This window comes from Felis catus, chromosome B2 (genome assembly GCF_018350175.1).
Source record: "Felis catus isolate Fca126 chromosome B2, F.catus_Fca126_mat1.0, whole genome shotgun sequence".
In the NCBI taxonomy this organism is placed as follows: Eukaryota; Metazoa; Chordata; class Mammalia; order Carnivora; family Felidae; genus Felis; species Felis catus.
In genome coordinates this window covers 48,625,035-48,651,936 of record NC_058372.1, presented here as the reverse complement: position 1 = coordinate 48,651,936, position 26,902 = coordinate 48,625,035, and positions in this window count along the sequence as shown.

Here is a 26,902-nt window from a genome sequence, read left to right as displayed (position 1 = left end):
TTTTAAGGTATGCAAATAAAAACTGTTCTGTGGGACTACAAGTGTAAGCCCCACTGGCCACCAGAGCCAGCTGATCTAGAGGTGCCCCCTGGGTTTCAGTCACAAAAATCAGAGCTCCAGATAAATGTATAAGCTTTTTTCTGGGTGATACCAGTGAGCTGGAGCAAGGCAGAGGGACAGTGCCAAGATGATGTTCACAATCTATATTGGTTTCTTCAAATAGTACATTAGAATATTCTTTATCTTGATTACTGAGTTTTTTGTGCCTTATTAAATTTTGCACCAAGTTAAGCACCTTCCTCTTGTCCTATCTTTGCTTGTTGGGCAAAATTATCCTCTATTATAAAATCCTACCATGTGCTAACATAGAGTAGCAAAAAGAACATTTAGTTTTGAGTAAGTCATAAGCAAGTCATAATTATCTGAGCCCCCATTCTTTCATTTGCAAATGGAGATAGAACATTAGATACAGTAAACAAAGCCAAATGAGACAATAGGTCTGAAAGTGTTTTTGGAAATATAAAGCAGTGTACACTAAGGCATTATCATGGGGCTGTACCTCTTATATTTTATTTGTTTAGGTGTCAAAACACTTGATAAAAGCAGTGATAAAATCAGCCAATTCCATCTTTTTTTCAAGGCACTAAAAATATTTTCCTGCTATTAGATTAGAGCTTTCTCATTTATATTTGAAGCAAAGGGATTAAAATTTTCTTGTGCCCTTTGAGTCAAGGGAAGAATTTACCAAGAAGTCAGATGTCAGAAAGATAGACAAGATAATTTATCCACTGCAGAATAAAATTACATGAAAAGTAGGGTGATCAATTTCTGAGAAGTCTGAGGGGTCTCTTGAGACACATGACTGTTGGTGCTAAAACTGGGAAAGTCCCAAACAAACTGGGAGACAAGTTCGTCACTCTGAGGAGCATGACACCGTCATTGAAAAAAGCCCCGATGGAGAATTGGGTGCCAAATGTTCTTCTCTTAGTTGTGGTACCTGCTGATGTAGTAATTTGGGTCAAGTCACTTAACCTCTGGTCCTTGGCTCCTCTGTGTGTAAAACTGGGGAACTGGACCTAATATCTACCTAAACAGTACATATATGAAGCATGTGCTGTATTTCAGATCTGTGAGAGATGCTCCATAGACTTTACACCATTGAATCCTCACAACAATGCTATGATGTAAGTACAATTATCACTCCTCACTTGGAGATAAGAATACAGGGTATTAAGAGAGGCCAGGATTCAAGTCACGTCAAGTGAGGCAGTGCATCCCAATCATGTTGAGCATGGCTTCTTGAGCCTAGCTCAATTTCCAGCCCCACCACATGATGGATGGTTACTTAAGGCAAGTTTCTTAACCTCTGTGACTCAGTAATATGGGGGCTTCTTATAAGGTCACTGGAAAATGTTTCAAACAGTACCTGACACAAATTAGTGGCAATGCAAGTGCTTGTTAAATAAATAAATAAGGGCATGCATGCTCTTAAACACTACACAGAGTGCTACCCATCTCAAAGATCTCTTCCAGGTCTTTACAAGGCTATTATTTTGTGAATGGCCATGTCCCCTTACAAGCTCCACTCTGCACAAAAGCAGAAAACAGAGACTGCTAAATGCAAGGCATTTTTGTGATAATTAAAAACTAATAGACTACCCTCATTTCCAAACCACAGTCTCAAAACAAAACAAAACAACACTGCTGATTCTCATAGAGTGTCTGTGTGATTGAGAATCTGTGAATTCACTCCTGGGCGTCTCTAAAAAGAAAAGAAATCAGCACAACATTTGTGTTGTGCCTTGACATTAAATCTGCAGGCCTTGCCAATTTGTAAGTCATTCGGAACCTTTAACACCACTTAAGCTTAGAGTTCCTTTGTTGTAGTTATTTGACAAGAACAGAGAAGTTTTTAGCTCTTCAACCATGATGGAAAAGTTAGCAAGCATGTTTTGTCTTTCTATGAATCATTTGGGAGGCATTATTCTCTGCTGTGTTTCTAACTATTATTTAAATGTAATACCTATGATAAAGGGTTCAATTTTAATTTTTTTTAAGTTTGTTTATTTTGAGCAAGCAAGAGATACAGAGGGAGAGAGCATGCACAAATGGGAGAGGGACAGAGAAAGAGAGGGAGAGAGAGAATCCCAAGTAAGCTCCATGCTGTCAGCACAGAGCCCGATGTGGGGCTCAGTATCAAAAACCATGAGATCATGACCTGAGCCGAAATCAAGAGTTGGATGCTTAACCAACCGAGCCACCCAGGTGCCTCTGACTTTGATTTCTAACATTCTGGCAGAAATTACCAGATATCTTGCGAAGTTATCTGCTGTGGTAGCAAGTCTTTATTTGCTAGTTTCCTATGAATTATACAGCAGTTCATTCAATAAATTTTTACTGAGTATGTACTATGTGCTTGGCACATTTAGTTAATAACTTTCTGTGGAACTGTCAAAGCAGTTTCCAAGATATGCATACTAAATCTCCTAATCTGCCATTCATAGAAAAAGAAGAAAGTCTTTGAAACCCAATTTTACATCAAACAATTTATAGAAAGCTCCAGGAAGCTGATACTGTGATTCATAAGAGAACATCAAGCGGGCTAAGCCCAGTCCATTAGTAGGATCACCTCACAAGGCTCCTTGCCAGCTACAATCAGACATGGGCACAAGGCTGATTTCTTCATTCTGCTTAGAAGTTTCTACTACAGTCTGTAGTTGGCAAACCAACCTGATTATTGTGGTTTACCCAGTTCTATGTGAAGTTTTAAAGATCATTGCTCTTAGAAGGTTTTCCTTCTGTGGGTGTCTGGGTCATACCTTTCTGTCGCTGGTGTAAGGAACAGTAGCAACCCATAATTTCCTCAGCTCCTTTGTCCAGCCTAGTTTCAGTGATAGTAGCTGACAATGTAATACTCATTCAGCGGCTGATTATAATTAAAAATATCAGAATAATTAAAGTCCTCAGCTTGACAAGCAGAGCCATAACTTTGCCTTCAGACATTCCTCTCTAATTAGTTAATTAATCCTAATGCAAATTATAAGCAATAATTAGTCAGCCAAGCTTGACATAAAAGTCTGCTGACTTACAGCTAAAAGGCTTTCCGGTTGCTGGTTTGTAGTTTCTAAAGGTGTCTTTTGTCCACTCATGGTTTCTGTATCCATCCTACTTCGAACTTTCTGCCGACACAGATACTCAAAGCAATTTGAGCTGGAGAAAACCAGAGCTATAAAAACCTGTATTACCACAGGCATTTTTCAGTTTGACATAATAAATTGCATGCTCAGTATCTGTATTGAATATCAATATGGGGTATATCCTATGCAGGAAAAAAAATAAAGTGAGAATGTAAGCGGAAGCAGGGACATTTTGACCAAAAGCATGGTCTGTGATATGTTTCACATTCATTTGCACTAGATCACTGGGGTGCTTTTTAGCATGTGCCAAGAAATTGAGTCATAATGAAGCATATCTGAAATTTGATATCCCTGTAATAGAAAAGCTAATATTTGATCCAGATTTTCAGTGAATTTAAACAGATCCGGAATCTGTTAAGTGAGATAATTTGAATTATCTTCTGATAAATCTAAACCTGAATATTGTATTTGCTACATATCTCTGCTACTAATGAATAAAATTCCCTCCTTCTAAAACTGAGAGAGGTATAAAAGCATGGTCTTACAGAACATTGGATCAATAGTTTTTGGACACCTCAGACAACCAAACACTCTATCATCATTCACCCCAAATCTTCACTGTCCAGCAGTACAAACACTTTGTCCTGTCCTTTTAGTCCTATAGACTAAAAGGCAGACTTTGAAAAAATGATGTCAGAGTAACAACAAAGCTAGAGCTAAATCAACATGGAAACATACCTCCCAAATGCTATCTTTGGCCATAACTCCATGACTTGGAAAGAGCACTTTAGTATATTGATTGCAAAACTGACCTGGAGTATTTCTTCCCTGTTTCCATGCCTCCTGCAATGTGACTTTGCAGCTCTACCCATTACAATACTGAATTTATTTCTCCAGTGCTTAAATTTGGGCTTTTCTTGTGGCTTGATTAGGCCAAAAGGATGAGGTAGGGGTGACAGGTGCCAGTCACAAGCCTAGGTCTAAAGATATCTTGCATAATTCTGCTTGATCTCTTGAAACCCTGTGTCTACATGAGATAAACTGAGGCTAGCCTACTGGTGGGTAAAATAGAGTATGGGATGTATTCAAATAATCCCTCCTGGGGCCATCTTAGATCAGGTGACTCATTACCTGACTGCAGACAAATGAGAAAACCAGCATAAATCAACCAAGCCAACCGAGACTGACAGAACCACCTAACTAACTTATAAACACATGAGCTAAATAAATTATTTTCAATGTAAGCCATTAAGTTTTGGGGTTGTTATCACACAGCAATAGCTAACTGACACAAATATAAACAGAACAGCTAAGTCCAATGCTTCCTACCCTAATGGAACAAATGAAGGGGGCTTCACTTCCCCGTATGTATAAAATTTCCAGATATTCTTTTATGTGTTTATTTTTCATTTCTCTTCTTACTTACTGGGGGAAGAAAAAGGAAGTAATATAGAGTATTTCCATCTCTTTCTTATTTGAGCATTCTCTCCTATAACTTCTCTAGTTACTTCCCCTCCACCTAAAAAAATTGCTCAAGGTTCTCTCAGCCTAAACAAAACTCTTCCCTCAATGCTACCCCAATACACCCCACCTCACACCTCCCAACTATAACCATAACTTTTTCTTTTCCATAACTGATAAGCTTCTAAATGAAGTGTCCATATCCATTCCTCTACTTCCTCAACTTCTTTTGCCTTCCAAGCCACTATAACCTGGCTCCTACCTCACCACTCTACTGAAATTGCTTTCAATAGGGTTATAAATGACTTCCTAATGGTCAAACCCAAAGATAATTCTCCTGTCCCATCCTTTTCTTAATGTATATTCTTATTGAAGTGTTAATTATGCACTCTCTCTTTCCATCTCTCTCTCTCCCCCTCTCTCTCCAAAATATAATCCAGACTAATCTGTCAATCTCAAGATGCTTAATCATATATGCAAAATCCTTTTTGCCATGTAATTTAAGCATGACTACATCTTTAGGGAGCCATTATTATCTAGGACACTGTGTAACCATTACCTAAACAGAACCTAAAAGGTACCCTCATGCCCCCTTTCAGTCTTACCTACCTACTATGGGTAACCAACATTCTAATTTCTAATACTATAGATTAGATTTACCTATTTTACATTTTATATAAACAGAATAATGGAGGATGTACTTTTTGTGTCTGATTATTTTGGTCAACATTGTGAGATCTATCCATTATGATTATGTTTATTATAATATTCCAGTGTATGAATATATTGCAACTTATTTATAACCATACTACTACTGATGGGTTTTTGAGTCATTTCTAATTCTTGGATATACTAATAGTGTTGTATTATCATCCAAACATCTCTTTTATATCACATATACATTTTTTTCATCCTCAGTAGAAACAGTTTTCTAAAGGGTATGTATCAAAATTCTAGCTGCTTCCCAAACTTTTTAATACTTGGTATTGTCTTCCCTGTCACTCTCCCATCATTTTGGTCATGCTGTAGTATTTCACACTTTAGATTTCTTGAAAAATTCTCCTCCCTTGACTTCCAGAACATAACTCTCTTATAGGATTCTTCAATACCTCTCAGAATATTCTTCCTGAGTTTGCATTGTTAGATTCTCCTTTCATGTCTATCACCAACCTTTGTCACTTCTCTTAACTAATTTTTCAATGTTACTGTCCAGTTTCCATAGTAGGGTAATACAAAGCCCTTCACAATTTGGTTCTGAATTCTTGCTCCAGCCCATCTGGAGCAAAGGGTGGCTGCCCATCAATGCTTTTTCTGCTCTTCACCCAAGATACACACTGAAATATATTTTGAAGCCTCATTTCAGTTTAAATGAAGCACTGAATGAGTTACAGATAACAGAATTTGGGCAGAAATGATATGTGGTATTTTCCACCTTAACATCCCCTTCTCAAATCCCCCATGCTCCACTCTTCGTTTTCTTTCTCCCCCTAGAAAATCTTAGAAACCATATGTTGTAAATGGTAATACCAGAAGACGGAAGGAGGCTGATTCAAAAGATCTGAATCAGTGCTTGGATGAGAGTTACCTAGTATAGTTGGATGTGATATGAATGTGAAAGATGCTTTTATAGTGTCAGGCACTGGAATTTGAGGGTTGTTTGTTATAGTGGTCAACCTATTAGGACAAGTATAAAATTTGGTAACTTGAAGTAGGATGCTGCAAAACCAAATATCTCAAGTATATGAAATATATGGCAAAAGGAAAAGAAGAAGAAGATATAGTGAACTGTTGACCTCTATCATGCAGTGGTAAACTCATTGGTAAAAATGTTACTTGAATTAATGTGAGAAGGAGACCATGTGCCTGCCTACTGAGCTGACTCTTCAGGGAGGGTGGCTGGAAGGAAACATAGTGATAGTGAGTGTTGGCTACTTTCAGCTGTATTTCAAGGTATTTCAAGGCAAGGTATTTCAAGAAAGTGATAAGCTCATAAGAAACTTGTCCCAAAACAGAGAACAAAATTCAATATTTTAATGCTTTAGACAAAATGACTTCTTCTAGACCCCAAGAAGTATAAAAGTAAGATTGATAAAACTTTTGACAAGTAAAAACTCCTAATATCTAGCCTTTGGGCAAATCCAGATGTTTTCAAGGTAACCATCATTAAATTGAGAGACAAGAGATGCACAGGAGTAAAGAAGGAAATAAACAAAGCATATTTGGGGATGGTGTTCAGAAAATAAATTAGGGTGTGATTTTTATCAAATGGAACTGACTGGAAACAAATAGATCAGAGGTCTACTAAATTTTTAAATCATCTGCATTGCCAAAGAAACTGTTAACCTAGATTTTCAAAGTCACTGCTCAGGATATAAAATGACACTTTTGCCCCCCAAATTTTCAGAAACAGAAGATGTCTAAAATGTGCACAGCCCTAAGGAGGGAAGATTCCACACCACGCACCCACTTCAGATACACACATGGAAGATAATAAACAAGGCAAAACTTCCCTAAAGGGCAGAACCATGGAGAAAAATGGGAAGAAGTTCCTTCCAGAGATCGCATCAGAAAACTTCCCTTCTAACAGGGAAAACAAAGTTCCCAGGATTCCAAGTGCTAGTACCAACCAATGACACTGTTGTATTGTTCCTTTTCCTGAATGGCAGTTAGTAGTAGTCACTATGATGTACCACCTAGATACCACTACAGGACTAAAAAATTTAATTCCCTAGTTATTGGGAATGTAGTTTTTATTAATTGTCTCAGCTGAAGAGAGTTTCCTTGCACTTTGTTCAAGGTCACGCCCCTTTTCAGAGATACCCACTCCAGTAACTGGTCAACCTAAAGTATAAAGGTCCAGCCTCCTTGCTCTCCTGTGGGACAATTCTGAAGGGCTGCCTCAGCTTCATCATGGGATTGGCTGAGGAACATGTTGAGACTTTTCTTCCCTTCCCTTCCACAGGTGGGGCTCTCAACAGCACTGACTAATGAACCTCCTCCATGGTAACGTCTGTCTCAGAATCCGCTTTCCAGGAAGCCAGCCTACGACAGATATATTCCAATTAACCTATCTCTGCTCCTCCATTTTATTTAAAGTGAAGAAATGGTGTGGATACTTTGCCTTTATTGTTCTTAGATCATCATATCCTGACTGGATGTCTGGAGTTCCTAAATATGAAGATACAAGCAGTGACTAATGGGACTGTGGTCTGGAGGAAGCAAATGAGAACCTGCTGAGCAGTAGAGCAAGACATGGCAGAGATACAAATGTTCACCCATATATATGCTTCCCTGGAGAGGGTAGTAAGGGTCCCCAAGAAATTTCACCAATTCCAAATTCTCTTGATAGATGACTCTGGCATTACTACAATATTTACTTTAAAGGCTAACTTTCTCTTGTGGCACGATCTCCCACTGCTTCCTTAATTGCTCAATAATCCAATTAAATCATGATTCAGTTGCTGCATGTCTTCATCGTTGCTACTGCACAGGGAAGTGCAGGGGCTGGCATCCATTGGGAAAATAATGATAGATCAGGAAAAGGAAGTCTAGGGCCTTTCCATTTCAAAGAGCACATCTGAATATGAAAGTGATGATCCTTCCCTCCCATCCCCCAAATGGAAAAAGTGCCCCTTACATCTATGTGGCTACAATGATCACCAAAGCCTAAATCTAGGGTGAGAGAAATCAGTCCATTAAGAATCTCCATCTCCAGGTCCTATGACATTTCCACTAGTAGAAACTGAGTTTGTGAAAAAAAAAATTAACCACCCCTTAAAAGGTTCTTGCTTCCCACTTTTGCCTCTAGCATGCATTTATTCTTATCATCCTCCTTATCCAATAGTATTTATTAAACGGCCACATTTGCATGGCACCGTACCTGTGATTTTCCATTTCTCTCCAAGGATGATTTCCTGGTTTAGAAGTTTTAATGGCTGCTCCTTTGAAAATGTCTTAAGAGGGTTTTGACTGTAATTCCTTTTCTCCTAGTTCTTATTTAATAGGTACCAATGCCTATCTTTTGCCTGGGGTATTGGGTTAGGGAGAGGAAGATTCATTAACCATGGTGAGTTATGGATTTCAATGCCCTGGCTACTTCATTTCTCATATCCAAGTAGATCATTTCCTCCCTAGTCCTCCTGAGCCCAAGGATGCATATATTGTAAGTAGCCTTAATCTGCTTCATTAGAACATTTTTTTTTTACTTTACAAGAATGATACCACCAATATTACCATATTACTTCTGGTGATGTGCATGGCAGTATAATCATACATTCATACTAGGAGTCAGTAACAGTAGTGACTTAGTTGTGGTCATAAAAGAAAGAAAACCATGCAATTTTAAAGCTTGGAGATGAAATTAATCTCATTTTCAGATATAGAAGCTTAGATCCAGAGAGATGAAACACCTTGCCTGAGGTTACATGCTAGTGGCTAGTGCCTGAAAAAGTGTGAAATCTTAGGTTTCCAGACCCATACCCTTGTATACATCCCCAATTCACCCTTTTAAATATTAAAGCAGGGTGGTTCTGATGGTGAGAAAGGCTCCAAGGTGTTACGGAGTCAGAACCCATATGGCACCACCCATGGTTATTATATTACATATCACAAGAAAGAAAATGTGTGTTTAGTACACGCCAGATACATTTCAGATGGACAATTCCCCCTTCTGCTCCCTCTGTATGTTTCACTGAACAGTCTTACTTGGACTTATGCCCTGTAATACTAGGCAGATTTCCATGAGACCAGCCATATCTTCTCCTGGAAGACAAGTGTCTCACCATCCCTACTGTTTTCTCTATCTTTCAGCACCAACTGAACTATTCCTGAGAAACAAGGTTGCACCTGTATCTGTGAAAAATAATAGTGTTTGGTTCAGGGACTCTGACTTCTGCTTAGATCTAGTCATGATGAAAACTAAAATAGGTGAAGTTTAGTTTTTTGTCTTTTCTCTGGAGTACTGGTTCTCAACCAGGTTGATTTTGTCCTCACCACACAAGGGATATTTGGTAATATCTGGGGACATTTTCTACTGTTCCAATGGAGGGGGTGTTATTGGGTAAAGGCAAATAATGCTGCTAAATATCCTATAACACACAGTACAACCCCTACGACAAAAAGTCATTCAGTCAAAATAGCAATGTGTTAAGGCTGAAGAACCTGCTTTAGAGTACTCTCTTCCCTCCCAGACCCTGAAATTTCAAAGCCACTGGCCTACAATCTTTGGGGACTTGGTTCTCAGCTATCTCAACAACAAGTTCTATCTTCTTCTTTAGATGTCTCCTATTAGTAGAAGACTTATAGTAAGTTCACAGAGGAAAGAGCTCTGTAGTAGGAGTGAGGTTTCCTGGCTTCATAAATTTCCAATTATACAATCATCTACAAAATAAGGATAACAATTTCTTCCCACTTCATTGGGTTGGTATAAAAATAATAAAATAAGAAAGTATTTGTTAAAATGCTTTGTTAACTCTAAATTGCTACACAAATGCATGTCATTGTCACGGTAAGTAGTAATTAACAATACAGTGATGGGTTTCTGAGAGTATTTTTTCAGATACCATGATAAAAGGTAATTCTGGTTCAGAAGCTTGTCCACTATGTCTCTAACTCCACATTAGGGGTGGTAAATTATTTCCAATGGTCAACATCAGTTCTATCCATACCGGTTTTAAATCCTCTGTGGTACATGAAAAAGTGCTCTCGGTGCTAATCAGATATTAGATACTTAATAAACTATGGACACAAATTATACTACATAACCATAAAGACAAAGACTTTTTCAACTTTTCTAATTCATAAAAACTCTCCCTGGTTTTATAGACCTTTCTTTTCCTGTCATCACAACAGAAATTGGTTAATGAGCCCAACAGAGTCCATTTACTAAAGTTAATTTGATTTAGTACTTATGATATATTAGACATTGTGTTAAGGATGGAAGGTATGAATAACAGCAAAGGTTAACATGTACTATAGTCCAGCCCTGTGTCAGTCACTGTGGTAGGCAACTCATCACCTGATCCCTAACATTCCAGAAGGCTGTGAAGTAGGCATTTCTTCCCATTTGATAAATGAGGCAACTGAAATTGAGATAGTTTATGTGATTTATCTGAACTGCTCAACTAATAAGCATAGTACTAGAAACGAGATTCAAACTCATATCTATCTGGTAGAAGACACCATGTTCTGCCCAAATGACCACTGATTCCAACAGCCTCCTGTAGTGTTTTTTTTTAATCTCTATACACAACTTGAGGCCTGAACTCACAACCCCAAGATTAAGAGTCACACGCCCCACCAACTGAGCCAGCCAGGCACTGTAGTTCTGGGTGTATGCTATAAATACACATCACAACACCTGCAACCCAGGTACTATAATAGAAAACATCTGTGTGGCAGAATGGGGTGATAATGGCCACGATACTCAACACCAATGGGAGTGCTTGCATATCTCAGGTCAACTACAAGTACACACTATATTACTGTAAATAAATAACAAAATGCCTAAATCCTTCTCTTTCCTCGACTACTTAAAATTTGTTCACAAAATAAGAATGAGTTCAGTGGCTCATCTGTCATGCATAGATTTTGGTAGTCCAAATTATCCCAAATACTGAGGGGATGAGGCCTGAGTGACTGTGGATTTGTGCTTCAATTCCAAATGAGTGAAGCCTGACTCAAACAAGTCTTTGTTAACTTTCTATTTATTGAATTCAATTACATTACATTTGGTGAACACTTGCTGAGCCATAACTGTGTACCTAGTGCTGTGGGAAAAAAACAATAGAGGGACATGATGACTGCCCTCAAGGAGTTTACTTTACTAAGAGAGGGATAAGAGTTAATGAAAATATAATAAAAGCCAGCTGATACCTCGCATACTAAACTCCACATGATTGACTTTATTCATCAAGGCATACTCTTCTCCGACAGACGGTAGTCAGTGAACATGAAGGTCCTGTGTGGTGCCATTCCTCACCCTCAAAACACCCCTATTCAATGGAACCTGTGTACATTATGGACAAGTAGCATAATGGAAAAACTGGTGCTGGCAGGTGTGATCAGGGAGGCTTCAAAGAAGAGGTAGAGTTGATTTATGATAGAACCTAACGTACAGGGAACATTTACACTCTCTTCTAGGAATGACTCTTGGGACACAGTCTGTTGAGTTTCAATCCAAGAATCAATATTCAGCTACTATAATGCTATGGGTTACAAGTGTTCATAAAGATATCACTGTATGCCTTCTTTGAGATAATAATCCCCAAATAGTAACCCAATGACACAGTTTCAATAAAAAATAGGGGAAAACAATTAACATGGAATAAGTAATCTCACAACCCTTTGATGCATAAAAATATGTCCCTCAAGTTAAAGTCGAAGCCACTCTATCATATCAAGGTGAGAATGTATACCCTAAGAATCCCAACACATACCTCAAAATACTTAATCCTACTGACAATAGAAACTCTCATATATGCAAAAGAAAGGACAATGTGTTGTGTGCTTTTACTCATTTTATATACACAGCAACATCTTCTTTTCTTTTAATCTAAGTTTTTATTAAAAAATAGTCCTCAGGGGGAGGAGGCAAGATCGCGGAACAGCATGGAAGCTATTTTGCATCTGGTGTCCATGAAATACAGCCAGATCAATACTAAACCATCCTGCACATCTAGAAAACTGATTTGAGGATTAACACAACAATCTGCACAAACTGAACCACAGAACTCAGCAGGTACACAGCGCAGAGTGGTGAACTAGGGGAGAGAGAAGATGCAGAGGGCAGGAAGTTGTTTTTGCTTGCGGAGAAAGGACGGAGATGGGAGGAGAGCACGGGAAAAGCACCCCCTCCCCCAAAAAAAGCAGGTGGAGAGAAAGTGGAAAAGTGGAAACAACCACAGGGATTGAACTAAAAAGGGAGAAAGGAGAAAGGGGAGGGCTTAAATTCCATTAAGACTCTATAACCAGGGGGAGTACAGAGTCTAAAACTCCGCAGCTCAGTACCTGGCGGTGCTCTGGTGGGAAGGACAAATCTCCAAAAGCAGAGTGAGGTCCCGGGATCCTCAGGCCACATGGGGAGAGGCGGTTCCCCTGCTGGAAGGGCATTTGGTAGAGGCTGTGCAGCAACCCAGTCCCAGCAGACGCCAGAGAACAATCACATTCACTGGTGCTGGAACAAGATCATTAAGGGTAAAGCCTGGTGACAGATGTGTGTTGTGATTTTCTACAATCCCTGAAATGCTGCTAATACATGATTACATGAACTTTTACTGGGGCAGGCTGGCACCCAGCCACATTCTCTGGGCATCAGCACCAGCATGGTCCACAAATGTTCCTGGGTGTGGCTGATACCATTGCTCGGTGACACCCTCTTGCAGAGGGTCAGAATGGGTCAAATCTGTAGTCCCTCAGAAGTGAGGGGTCAGGAAACACAGCCACATCTGATGTAGAACTCAGGGGGTAGGTGTCGCCCAGCAACCTGACAGCTTGGTCACAGACAGTGTAAAAGCAGGGAATGGATGGAAGCTGGAGACAAAGGACAGGTGTGTGGTTGCTGATCAGGGAGAACAGAGTTCCATACTAGAGACTGGGTAGCTGGGTGATGCCATTTTCACCCCTCTCGCACATGCATATACACATCTACAAGTGCCACAACAATCCACTCCAGTAAGCTAACCAGCGTAATCTAGTGGAGAATGGAGCCATTACACTAACTGCAGCCAACTAGGCCAACCTCACTCTTCAGGAACACCCCAAGTCTCTCCGCCTGTTTAGTTTATGGACTATAATGCGTTTCGTAGTTTGACTTCTAGGGGAAAATAATGTAATTTCAATCATATTTCATATTTCAGTCTGTTCGCAGGTCCATCTATTCAATTTTCTTGGTTTTTTTTTTCATTTCTTTTCCTTTTCTTGAATACAGAAAGAGAAAAAAATTATTTTTGCTTTCAATTTTTATTAAAAATATTTTTCTTTAATTTTTTTCTCCTATATTTTTTACTTTTTTGTAAATTTTTCAAATTCTATTTCACTTCCATCATTTTATTCTATTGCATTATATTCATTTCTTCAAATTTTTAAACATTTTCTTTTTTCTTTTTTCCGTTTTTTCTCTAATCAGTCAAGCTCCATTCAATACCCAGACCAAAATACACCTAGGATGTAACATAATTTATTTGATTTTTTTGTGTGCAGGCGTTGTTTTTAATTTTAATTTTTTTTACCTTATTAATTTCTTTTCTTCCTTCAAAATGACAAAATGAAGGATTTCACCCCAAAAGAAAGAGCAAAAAGAAATGAAAGCCAGGGACTTAATCAACACAGATATAAGCAAGATGTCTGAAACAGAATTTAGAATCACAATAATAAGAATACTAGCTGGGGTTGAAAATATATTACAATCCCTTTTTGTGGAGATAAAAGAAGTAAAAGCTAGTCGGAATGAAATAAAAAATGTTATTACTGAGCTGCAATCTCGAATGGATGCCATGGCAGCAAGAATGGATGAGTCAGAGCAGCAAATCGGCAATACAGAGGACAAACTTATGGAGAATAATGAAGCAGAATAAAGAGAGAGATTAAGGCAAAAGAGCACAATTTAAGAATTAGAGAAATTAGTGACTCATTTAAAAGGAACAACATCAGAATCATAGGGGTCCCAGAAGAGGAAGAGACAGAAAAACGGGTAGAAGGGTTAAGTGAGCAAATCATAACAGAGAACTTTCCTAACTTGGAAAGATACAGACATCAAAATCCACAAAGCACAGTGGACTACAACTAGATTCAACAAAAACCAACCATCAACAAGGCATATCATAGTCAAATTCACAAAATACTGAGGCAAGGAAAGAATCATGAAAGCTGCAAGGGAAAAAAAGTCCTTAGTCTACAAGGGAAGACAGATCAGGTTTGCAGCAGACCTATCTACAGAAACTTGGCAGGCCAGAAAGGGGTGGCAGGACATATTCAATGTGCTAAACTGGAAAAATATTCAGCCAAGAATTCTTTATCCAGCAAGGCTATCATTCAAAATAGAAGGAGAGATTAAATGTTTCCCAGATAAATGAAAATTAAAGGAATTTGTGACCACTAAACCAGCCTTGCAAGAAATTTTAAGGGGGACTCTCTGAGAGGAGAAAAGACACAAAAAAAGAGCAAAAGCAACAAAGACTAGAAAGGACCAGAGAACATCACCAGAAACTCCAACTCTACAAGAAACATAACAGCAGTAAACTCTTTCAGTACTTACTCTAAATGTCAAGGGACTAAATGCTCCAATCAAAAGACATAGGGTAACGGGATGGATAAGAAAACCAGATCCATCTATATGCTGTTTACAAGAGACCACTTCAGACCTAAAGATACCTTCAGATTTACAATAAAGGCATGGAGAACCATCTATCATGCTAATGGTCGACAAAAGAAAGCCAGAGTAGCCATACTTACACCAGACAATCTAGACTTTAAAATAAACACTGTAACAAGAGATGAAGAAGGGCATTATATAATTAAGGGGTCTATTCACCAAGGAAACCTAACAATTGTAAGCATTTATGCTCCAAATGTGAGAGCACACAAATATGTAAATCAATTCATCACAATTATAAAGAAACTCATTGACAGTAATACCATAATAGCAGCGGACTTCAACACCCCACTTACAACATTGGACAAATCATATAAACAGAAAATCAACAAGGAAACAATGGCTTTGAATGACACATTGGACCAGATGGACTTAACAAGTATATTCAGAACATTTCATCCTAAAGCAGTGGAATGTACAATCTTCTCCAGTGCATATGGAATGATCTCCAGAATAGACCACATACTGGGATACAAATCAGCCCTCAACAAGTACAAAAAGAACAAGATCATGCTGTGCATATTTTCAGAACAGAACACAATGAAACTCGAAATCAACCACAAGAAAAATTTTGGAAAGATAACAAATACTTGGAGACTAAAGATCATCCTACTAAAGAATGAATGGCTTAACAAAGAAGTTAAAGAGTAAATTGAAAAGTACATGGAAACCAATGAAAATGATAACACCACAGCCCAAAACCTCTGGGATGCAGCAAAGGTGGTCATAAGAGCAAAGCATATAGCAATCCAGGCCTTCCTAAAGAAGGAAGAAAGGTCTCAGATACACAACCTAATGTTACACCTTAAAGAGCTGGAAAAAGGACAGCAGATAAAACCCACAACCAGCAGAAGACAGGAAATAATAAAGATTAGAGCAGAAATCAATGCTATCAAAACCAAACCAAACAAAATAAAACAAAAACAAAAAAAAATTGAACAGATCAATGAAACCAGAAGCTGGTTCTTTGAATGAATTAACAAAACTGATAAACACCTAGCCAGTTTGATCAAAAAGAAAAGGACCCAAATAAGTAAGATCAAGAATGAAAAAGGAGAGATCACAACCAACACAGCAAAAATAAAAATGATAAAAGAACACTGTGAGCAATTATTTGCCAATAAAATGGGCAATCTGGAAGAAGTGGACAAATTCCTAGAAACATATAAACTACCAAAACTAAAACAGGAAGAAACAGAAAATTTGAACAGACCCATAGCCAGTAAAGAAATCAAATTAGCATTCAAGAAATCTCCCAAAACACAAGAGTCCAGGGCCAGATGGCTTTCCAGGGGAATTATACCAAACATTTAAGGAACAGTTAATGCCTACTCTCTTGAAGCTGTTCCAAAAAATAGAAATGGAAGGAAAATATCCCAACTCTTTCTATGAAGCCAACATTACCTTGGTTCCAAAACCAGACAAAGACTCCACTAAAAAGGAGAACAACAGACCAATTTCTCTGATGAACATGGATGCAAAAATCCTCAACAAGATATTAGCCAACCGGATCCAATAATACACTAAAAAAATTATTCATCATGACCAAGTGGGATTTACACCTGGAATTCAGGCCTGGTTCAATACCTGTAAAACAATCAATGTGATTAATAACATCAATAAAAGAAAGGACAAGAACCACACGATTCTCTTAATAGATTCAGAGAAAGCATTTGACAAAATACAGCATCCTTTCTTGATAAAAACCCTCAAGAAAGTAGGGATAGAATGAGCATACCTCGAGATCATAAAAGCCATATATGAAAGACACAACGCTAATATAATCCTCAATGGGGAAAAACTGAGAGCTTTCACCCTAAGGTCAGGAACAGGACAGGGATGTCCAGTCTCACCACTGTTGTCCAACATAGTATTGGAAGTCTTATCCTCAGCAATCAACAACACAAAGAAATAAAAGCCATCCCAATTGGCAAGGAGGAGGTCAAATTTTCACTCTTCACAGATGACATGATACTCTATATGGAAACCCAAAAGATTCCACCAAAAACTGCTAGAACTGATCCATGAAATGAGCAAGTCACAGGATATAAAATCAATGCATAGAAATCGGTTGCATTCCAAAAAAAAAAAAAAAGGAAAAAAAGAAAAGAAATTTGCTGCATTCCTATTCACCAACAATGAAGCAGCAAAAAGAGAAATCACGGAATCGATCTCATTTACAATTGCACCAAAACCCATAAAATACCAAGAAATAAATCTAACCAAAGAGGTGAAAAATCTATACACTGAAAACTATAGAAAGCTTATGAAAGAAATTGAAGAAGACACCAAAAAATGGAAAAATATTCCATGCTCCTGGATAGGAAGAACAAATATTGTGAAAATGTTGATACGCCCCAAAGCAATCTACATATTCAATGCCATCCCTATCAAAATAAAACCAGCATCTTTCACAGAGCTGGAACAATCCTAAAATTTGTATGGAACCAGAAAAACCCCGAATAGACTAAGCAATCTTGAAAAAGAACACCAAAGCAGGAAGCATCACAATTCCGGACTTCAAAGCTGTAATCATCAAGACGGTATGGTACTGGCACAAAAACAGACACTCAGATCAATGGAACAAACTAGAGAACCCAGAAATGGACCCACAAATGTATGGCCAACTAATCTTTGGCAAAGCAGTAAAGAATACCCAATGGAATAAAGACAGTCTCTTCAGCAAGTGGTGCTGGGAAAACTGGACAGCGACATGCAGAAAAATGAACCTAGACCACTTTCTTACACCATACACAAAAATAAACTTAAAATTGATGAAAGACCTAAATGTAAGACAGGAAGCAATCAAAATCCTTGAGGAGAAAGCAGGCAAAAACCTCTTTGACCTTGGCCACAGCAACTTCTTACTCAACACATCTCCAGCGGCAAGGGAAACAAAACCAAAAATGAACTATTGGGACCTCATCAAAATAAAAAGCTTCCACAGAGCAAAGGAAACAATCAGCAAACTAAAAGGCAACCGACAGAATGGGAGAAGATATTTGCAAACGACATATCAGATAAAGGGTTAGTATCCAAAATCTATAAATAACTTATTAAACTCAACAACCAAAAAGCAAATAATCCAGTGAAAAATGGGCAAAAGACATGAATTTACACTTCCCCAAAGAAGACATCCAGATGGCCGACACATGAAAAAATGCTCAACTTCACTCATCATCAGGGAAATATAAATCAAAACTACAGTGAGATACCACCTCACAGTTGTCAGAATGGCTAACATTAACAACTCAGGCAACAACAGATGTTGGTGAGGATGTGGAAAAAGAGGATCTCTTTTGCATTGTTGGTGGGAATGCAAGAGGATCTCTTTTGCATTGTTGGTGCAGCCACTCTGGAAAACAGTGTGGAGGTTCCTCAAAAAAGTAAAAATAGAACTACCCTGTGACCCAGCTATTGCACTACTAGGTATTTATCCAAGGGATACAGGTATGCTGTTTCGAAGGGGCACGTGTACCCCAATGTTTATGGCAGCACTACCAACAATCGCCAAAGAACGGAAAGAGCCCAAATGTCCATCAATGGATGAATGGATAAAGAAGATGTGGTATATATATACAATGGAGTATTACTCGGCAATCAAAAAGAAGAAAATCTTGCAATTTGCAACTATGTGGATCGAACTAGAGGGTATTATGCTAAGCGAAATTAATCAGTCAGAGAAAGAAAAACATCATATGACTTCACTCATATGAGGACTTTCAGATACAAAACAGATGAACATAAGGGAAGGGAAGCAAAAATAATATAAACACAGGGAGGGGGACAAAACAAAAGATACTCTTAAATACAGAGAACAAACAGAGGGTTACTGGAGGGGTAGTGAGAGGGGGGGTGGGCTAAATGGATAAGGGACATTAAAGAATCTACTCCTGAAATCATTGTTGCACTATATGCTAACTTGGATGTAAATTAAAAATAAATTAACGATTAAAAAATAGTTCTGTAAGTACATTAAAAAATTCTATAAAAAATTGGAAATAGGAAAAGAATGCACACCAAGAAAACTAAGAACTTTCCCCCCAATATAACAATTTGAATGTAATTATATTATATACAAAATAAAATTATTTCACCCTGTGCATAGTTTATGTAATTTTGGTTTAGATAGTATGTTGGTAAAATCTGCAGCCTTACAACCATAAACTCTCATTTATATCTAGCTATTAAAAAGAAGAGGACTTCATTTTTAGTGGTCTGCTTTCGAAGGCCAATAACTGGCTTCTGGGAAGATGGCGGCGTAGGAGGACGCTGAGCCCACTGCGTCCTGCGGATCACTTGGATTCCACCCACACCTGCCTAAATAACACAGAAAATCACCAGAAGACTCGCAGAATGGATTCTCTGGAGCCAAGCATAGAGGAGAGGTCCACAGAAGAGGGTAGGAAGGGCGGAGAGCGCTACACGGACTGGCGGGAGGGAGCCAGTGCAGAGGGGCGGCCCGCCAGCAAAGCAGAGCCCCCAACTCTGGCTGGCAAAAGCGGAGAGGCCAGATGGATTGTGTTCAGAGAGCAAGTGGGACTTAACATCTGGAAGGTTATAAATTAACAGCTCTGCTCAGAGAGCGGGAGGGCTGGAAGACAACGGGAGGGAGAGTTGTCGAGCCCCAGACAACAGAGTGCAGCTTGGCGGGGAACAAAGGCGCTCGCCAGCACCATCTCCCTCGCCCATCCCCCAGCCAAAATCCCAAAGGGAACCAGTTTCTGCCAGGGAACTTGCTTGCATGGCCCAATGCTGTGCTTCTGTGGATCCATACCTCCAGCGGCAGGTCAGACTCCCTCCCGGTGCCACAGGGCCACTCCCGAAAGGGATCTCCAAAGGATAAGCGAGCTGGGCCTGCCCCTCCCACCCCTGTGCACCTTGCCGATCCACCCCAGCTAATATGCCAGATCCCCAGCACCACAAGCCTGGCAGTGTGCAAGTAGCCCAGACAGGCCACACCATCCCACAGTGAATCCCGCCCCTAGGAGAGGGAAAGAGAAGGCACACACCAGTCTGACTGTGGCCCCGGCGGTGGGCTGGGGGCAGAGATCAGGTCTGACTGCGGTCCTGCCCACCAATGCAAGTTATTCAAGACTGCACAGGGGACGTGCCCCTCAGTCCCATACCACTCCAGGGACTATCCAAAATGACAAAATGGAAGAATTCCCCTTAAAAAAACGTCCAGGAAATAACGACAGCTAATGAACTGATCAAAAACGATTTAAACAATATAACAGAAAGTGAATTTAGAATAATAGTCATAAACTTAATCACTGGGATTGAAAACAGTATAAAGGACAGCAGAGAATCTACTGCTACAGAGATCAAGGGACTCAGGAACAGCCAGGAGGAGTTAAAAAATGCTATTAATGAGCTGCAAAATAAAATGGAGACAACCACAGCTCGGATTGAAGAGGCAGAGGAGAGAATAGGTGAACTAGAAGATAAAATTATGGAAAAAGAAGAAGCTGAGAAAAAGAGAGATTAAAAAATCCAGGAGTATGAGGGGAAAATTAGAGAACTAAGTGATGCACTAAAGAGAAATAATCTACGCATAATTGGTATTCCAGAGGAGGAAGAGAGAGGGAAAAGTGCTGAAGGTGTACTTGAAGAAATAATAGCTGAGAACTTCCCTGATCTAGGGAAGGAGAAAGGCATTGAAATCCAAGAGGCACAGAGAACTCCCTTCAGACGTAACTTGAATTGATCTTCTGCACGACATATCATAGTGAAACTGGCAAAATACAAGGATAAAGAGAAAATTCTGAAAGCAGCTAGGGATAAACATGCTCTAACATATAAAGGGAGACCTATAAGACTCATGACCAACCTCTCTACTGAAACTTGGCAGGCCAGAAAGGAATGGCAGGAGATCTTCAATGTGATAAACAGAAAAAATACGCAGCCGAGAATCCTCTTTTTTTTTATTTTTTTAACGTTTATTTATTTTTGAGACAGAGAGAGACAGAGCATGAACGGGGGAGGGGCAGAGAGAGGGGAGACACAGAATCGGAAGCAGGCTCCAGGCTCTGAGCCATCAGCCCAGAGCCGACACAGGGCTCAAACCCACGGACCGTGGGATCATGACCTGAGCTGAAGTCGGAGGCTTAACCGACTGAGCCACCCAGGCGCCCCAGCCGAGAATCCTTTATCCAGCAAGTCTGTCATTTAGAATAGAAGGAGAGATAAAAGTCTTCCCAAACAAACAAAAACTGAAGGGATTCGTCACCACTAAACCAGCCCTACAAGAGATCCTAAGGGGGATCCTGTGAGACAAAGTACCAGAGACATCGCTACAAGCATGAAACCTACGGACATCACAATGACTCTAAACCCATATCTTTCTATAATAACACTGAATGTAAATGGACTAAATGTGCCAACCAAAAGACATAGGGTATCAGAATGGATAAAAAAACAAGACCCATCTATTTGCTGTCTACAAGAGACTCATTTTAGACCTGAGGACACCTTCAGATTGAGAGTGAGGGGATGGAGAATTATTTATCATGCCACTGGTAGTCAAAAGAAAGCTGGAGTAGCCATACTTGTATTGGACAAACTAGACTTTAAATTAAAGGCTGTAACAAGAGATGAAGAAGGACATTATATAATAATCACAGGGTCTATCCACCAGGAAGAGCTAACAATTATAAATGTCTATGTGCCGAATACAGGAGCCCCCAAATATATAAAACAATTACTCACAAACATAAGCAACCTTATTGATAAGAATGTGGTAATTACAGGGGACTTTGACACTCCACTTACAGAAATGGATAGATCATCTAGACACACGGTCAATAAAGAAACAAGGGCCCTGAATGATACATTGGATCAGATGGACTTGACTGACATATTTAGAACTCAGCATCCCAAAGCAACAGAATATACTTTCTTCTCAAGTGCACATGGAACATTCTCCAAGATAGATCACATACTGGGTCACAAAACAGCCCTTCATAAGTATACAAGAATTGAAATCATACCATGCATACTTTAGACCACAATGCTATGAAGCTTGAAATCAACCACAGGAAAAAGTCTAGAAAACCTCCAAAAGCATGGAGGTTAAAGAACACCCTACTAAAGAATGAGTGGGTCAACCAGGCAATTAGAGAAGAAATTTAAAAATATATGGAAAAAAAAAGAAAATGAAAATACAACAATCCAAATGCTTTGGGATGCAGCGAAGGCAGTTCTGAGAGGAAAATACATTGCAATCCAGGCCTATCTCAAGAAACAAGAAAAATCCCAAATACAAAATCTAACAGCACACCTAAAGGAAATAGAAGCAGAACAGCAAAGACAGCCTAAACCCAGCAGAAGAAGAGAAATCATAAAGATCAGAGCAGAAATAAACAATATAGAATCTAAAAAAACTGTAGAGCAGATCAACGAAACCAAGAGTTGGTTTTTTGAAAAAATAAACAAAATTGATAAACCTCTAGCCAGGTTTCTCAAAAAGAAAAGGGAGATGATGCAAACAGATAAAATCATGAATGAAAATGAAATTATTACAACCAATCCCTCAGAGATAAAAGCAATTATCAGGGAATACTGTGAAAAATTATATGCCAACAAACTGGACAACCTGGAAGAAATGGACAAATTCCTAAACACCCACACACTTCCAAAACTCAACAAGAGGAAATAGAAAGCTTGAACAGACCCATAACCAGCGAAGAAATTCAATCAGTCATTAAAAATCTCCCAACAAATAAGAGTCCAGGACCAGATAGCTTCCCAGGGGAGTCCTACCAGACGTTTAAAGCAGAGATAATATCTATCCTTCTCAAGCTATTCCAAAAAATAGAAAGGGAAGGAAAACTTCCAGACTCATTCTATGAAGCCAGTATTACTTTGATTCCTAAACCAGACAGAGACCCAGTAAAGAAAGAGAACTACAGGCCAATATCCCTGATGAATATGGATGCCAAAATTCCCAATAAGATACTAGCAAATCGAATTCAACAGCATATAAAAAGAATTATTCACCATGATCAAGTGGGATTCATTCCTGGGATGCAGGGCTGGTTCAACATTCGCAAATCAATCAACGTATTACATCACATTAATAAAAGAAAAGAACCATATGATCCTCTTAATCGATGCAGAAAAGGCATTTGACAAAATTCAGCAACGTTTCTTAGTAAAAACCCTCGAGAAAGTCGGAATAGAAGGAACATACTTAAAGATCATAAAAGCCATTTATGAAAAGCCTTTTTCCCTGAGATCAGGTACACGACAGGGATGTCCACTCTCACTGCTGTTGTTTAACATAGTGTTGGAAGTTCTAGCACCAGCAATCAGACAACAAAAGGAAATCAAAGGCATCAAAATTGGCAAAGATGAAGTTAAGCTTTCACTTTTTGCAGATGACATGATATTATACATGGAAAACCCAGTAGACTCCACCAAAAGTCTGCTAGAACTGATACATGAATTTAGCAAAGTTTCAGGATACAAAATCAATGTACAGAAATCAGTTGCATTCTTATACACTAATAATGAAGCAACAGAAAGACAAATAAAGAAACTGATCCCATTCACAATTGCACCAAGAAGCATAAAATACTTAGGGATAAATCTAACCAAAGATGTAAAAGATCTGTATGCTGAAAAGTATAGAAAGCTTATGAAGGAAATTGAAGAAGATATAAAGAAATGGAAAAACATTCCATGCTCATGGGTTGGAAGAATAAATATTGTCAAAATATCAATACTACCCAAAGCTATCTACACATTCAATGCAATACCAGTCAAAATTGCACCAGCATTCTTCTCGAAGCTAGAACAAGCAATCCTAAAATTTGTATGGAACCACAAGAGACCCTGAATAGCCAAAGTAATTTTGAAGAAGACCAAAGCAGGAGGCATCACAATCCCAGACTTTAGCCTCTACTACAAAGCTGTAATTATCAAAACAGTATGGTATTGGCACAAAAACAGACACATAGACCAATGGAATAGAATAGAAACCCCAGAACTAGACCCACAAACGTATGGCCAACTAATCTTTGACAAAGCAGGAAAGAACATCCAATGGAAAAAAGAGTCTTTTTAACAAATGGTCCTGGGAGAACTGGACAGCAACATGCAAAAGAATGAAACTAGACCACTTTCTCACACCACTCACAAAAATAAACTCAAAATTGATAAAGGACCTGAATGTGAGACAGGAAACCATCAAAACCCTAGAGGAGAAAGCAAGAAAAGACCTCTCTGACCTCAGCCATAGCAATTTCTTACTTGACACATCCCTAAAGGCAAGGGAATTAAAAGCAAAAATGAACTACTGGGACCTTATGAAGATAAAAAGCTTCTGCACAGCAAAGGAAACAACCAACAAAACTAAAAGGCAACCAACGGAATGGGAAAAGATATTTGCAAATGACATATTGGACAAAGGGCTAGTATCCAAAATCTATAAAGAGCTCACCAAACTCCACACCCGAAAAACAAACAACCCAGTGAAGAAATGGGCAGAAAACATGAATAGACACTTCTCTAAAGAAGACATCCGGATGGCCAACAGGCACATGAAAAGATGTTCAGCGTCGCTCCTTATCAGGGAAATACAAATCAAAACCACACTCAGATATCACCCCACGCCAGTCAGAGTCGCCAAAATGAACAAATCAGGAGACTATAGATGCTGGAGAGGATGTGGAGAAATGGGAACCCTCTTACACTGTTGGTGGGAATGCAAACTGGTGCAGCCACTCTGGAAAACAGTGTGGAGGTTCCTCAAAAAATTAAAAATAGACCTACCCTATGACCCAGCAATAGCACTGCTAGGAATTTACCCAAGAAATACAGGAGTAATGATACATAGGGGCACTTGTACCCCAATGTTTATAGCAGCACTCTCAACAATAGCCAAATTATGGAAAGAGCCTAAATGTCCATCAACTGATGAATGGATAAAGAAATTGTGGTTTATATACACAATGGAGTACTACGTGGCAATGAGAAAGAATGAAATATGGCCCTTTGTAGCAACGTGGATGGAACTGGAGAGTGTGATGCTAAGTGAAATAAGCCATACAGAGAAAGACAGATACCATATGGTTTCACTCTTATGTGGATCCTGAGAAACTTAACAGAAACCCATGGGGGAGGGGAAGGAAAAAAAAGAGGTTAGAGTGGAAGAGAGCCAAAGCATAAGAGACTCTTAAAAACTGAGAACAAACTGAGGGTTGATGGGCGGTGGGAGGGAGGGGAGGGTGGGTGATGGGTATTGAGGAGGGCACCTTTTGGGATGAGCACTGGGTGTTGCATGGAAACCAATTTGACAATAAATTTCATATATTGAAAATAAAATAAAATAAAATAAAATAAAATAAAATAAAATAAAATAAAATAAAATAAAATAAAATAAAATAAAATAAAATAAAATAAAATAAGTCTTATTAGATAATTAAAAAAAAAACAAATGCCAATAACTAAATAATAAAATTATATGACTTACTGAGAGGCATTGACATGTGTGTAATATAACACACGATAGCTTCACCAGGTTTCTAGCTCATTACAAATGCCAGAGTTCATTTTAACATATGTATTAGTCAAATTTGCTGCAGTAAGAAACAACTCCAAAGCTCAATGGTTTACAACAAAAACATTTATTTCTCGTTTTTGTCATGAATCAGAGGCTGCCCTTTATTTGTGTTGGCTCTACTTCCAATGTTTTCTCATTCTATGTGAAGAAGTAGCACTTATTAGGGATATGATTTCTGGTGCCAGTGGGAAAATCACAAGAGTTGGCAGAAACATAATGCCTCTTAAAACTTCTGCTTGGGTCTGGCCTTCTGTCACTTCTCACATTGTATTGGCCCAACAAATTATTTGGCCAATTGACAATGAGGTAGGGAAGTAAACTCCACCAACAAGAAGACATTTTATGGCAATGAGAGGGATGTTTAGTACTCTAATGGGAAAGAGATGAAACGCAAGTTGGAAAAACAAAACAATCTACCACAATAAATACATGTATTTGCTAATTCATTGATTTTTTAATTCCAAAACATGTTTTCATTATTTTTTGCCAAGTTAATTGGAAAACTAGTAGATCATCTCCTAGGTAAGTGAATTGACTGTGTGTTTGAAGTATGGCAGAGGCAATAAAAGAGAAGAAATAGAAGGAATACAAACTATATCTAAAACCCTATTGTAGACTTACAACGTGGCTCACCAAAGTTATGTTTAATGAGAAGCTTGAATTTAGTCTTTAGTCATCAGAAGCGAAAGGAAAAACTCCCCGTAGTAAAGTATAAGGCTTTCAAACCTAATATTCTAGTCACATGACAGTGAAAAGAAACATTCATTTAAATATAGTCTTTAAATGTTTAATAAATGTTCAGGTTTATATTAGCAAATACATATTAAACCTCCCTATCTCTGTATTTCATGGGCTTTTTCCTCTTATGGCTATTCACGGACAATTTAGATCTGCAAGTTTTAACCATTTAACTTCCTGAGAAAGGAAACAACAAAAGCAAATGTGTCCCCAACTCACGTATGGAAGTAGTTATTTCAGGTTAATTATTATCAAGAACTGTGCAAGACTAAAAATGCGATTAAACATTAGCCTGTAAGATATTTAACAGTGGGGTTCTATAATAAAAACAGAATATTGTTCTTTCTAGTTTTTTTTCTAAATGGTCCCAGACTCTACATGCGAATGAAGCTAATGTCTAAATAATTAAATGATAATGTCATTATTATTCAATGTAGGAATACACTTGAGAATCAAATTGAATCAGTTTTTTTCCCCCTTGTGGCACAATAACAATTCATGTTCAACCTTACTTAATGTATGCCTTGGTTAAAAGAAAAATCAGTCTGTGTACTCAATGGCTTCTAGGAAAGAGAATTAGGCCTATGTAACTGAGGGACAGAGTAGTAGGAAGGAAAAAAGCAATAACCC